Source organism: Echinops telfairi, unplaced genomic scaffold, assembly GCF_000313985.2.
Source record: "Echinops telfairi isolate 266 unplaced genomic scaffold, ASM31398v2 ScPeMD7_7462;HRSCAF=8500, whole genome shotgun sequence".
In the NCBI taxonomy this organism is placed as follows: Eukaryota; Metazoa; Chordata; class Mammalia; order Afrosoricida; family Tenrecidae; genus Echinops; species Echinops telfairi.
The window spans coordinates 5,656,567-5,657,557 of record NW_022111362.1 but is presented as its reverse complement, the minus strand read 5'-3'; the positions used below and the strand labels follow the sequence as shown (position 1 = coordinate 5,657,557).

At 58.3% G+C, this 991-nt stretch overlaps 1 protein-coding gene across 3 annotated transcripts in view; it reads left to right on the top strand.

Moving 5' to 3' along the window:
- The first annotated feature begins 875 nt into the window (after nt 1-875).
- Nucleotides 876-991, top strand: part of SYNDIG1 (synapse differentiation inducing 1) — a 268,069-nt gene continuing 267,953 nt past the window's right edge. For all 3 annotated transcript variants that reach the window (XM_045283542.1, XM_004717782.2, XM_045283541.1), the window contains exon 1: nt 876-946. The gene's annotated coding sequence lies outside the window, so the exon portion shown is untranslated. The remainder of the gene's footprint in view (nt 947-991) is intronic.

Below are 991 nucleotides of genomic sequence, written 5' to 3'. Positions count from 1 at the left end.
ATTGGGGTCAGCCTGCCTACTTGAAATTAATCACAGGTGAATCCAATAATTATCTTTTCCCACCTTCTTTACTAGATCTGAGCAGAGAAAGGGTTTTTTTGGTGGGAATTAGAGGCTTTGTCTGGAAGAGTCGCATTAAACAGTTCACTATCTTTGCAGTTGCTCTCCTACCGTCGGCCTGCCACTGGGGTACCATGAGCTGACTATGGTCTAGGGTAGATCTCAGAATCTGGGCTCCACCTGAGAATTCATCTCCATGGTTTCTAAGATCACGGTGTGAACAGATGCTGGGTCTGTCAGGTGGTTCTTTATAAAGTTGAAAACCTGACAGGCGTCTGAGGATGCCTTTAGGACTGAAGAGAGGCATCTCATCCTAGAACCTAGAGGCAAATTCTGGCTTTCGAGTCCCTAGTTGCATTTCCCTTGCCCTTTAGGCACACCCCGCCCCCATCTTTTGTTTCTTTCTCATTGTCAGACATTGGTCCCCTGCCCATTCTTGATCACGGGCCAGCCCCACTGGCTGTGGAAAAGTTGACTACAGCCTTTGCTCTGGCTGCCCCCACCTCCTACAGCCTACTTACTTACAAGGGACCCCTCCTCCTCCTCCTCGACCTAGGCTGTGGTCTCCGACTCTGCCTAGCTGGGCTCTGCTAACCCATTTCCCCAGGGCTCCAGTCGCCCACCCCACGGCGCTGCTGCGGGAGTCTCCACGCACTCTTCCTGTTCCGGGCTGACGGGCCTGGCTCCGCCCCAGCACCGCCACTCCCGAGCTCCAAGAGCCCAGAGCTGGGTGCGCTTGGGGCAGCCGGGGGCGCATGCGACAAGCAGGGAAGGGGCGCGGGGGCGGGGCGGCGAGGAGCCGCGGCGGGAGATCCGGAGCTGCTGGGCAGAGGCAGGTGCTGCGCTGCCCCGCCACGGCGGCACACTCGGTCACCTTGTCTTAGCGGTAAGTCCCGCGGGCTGGCGGCGCCAGGGCAGGGGACCGGCGGGG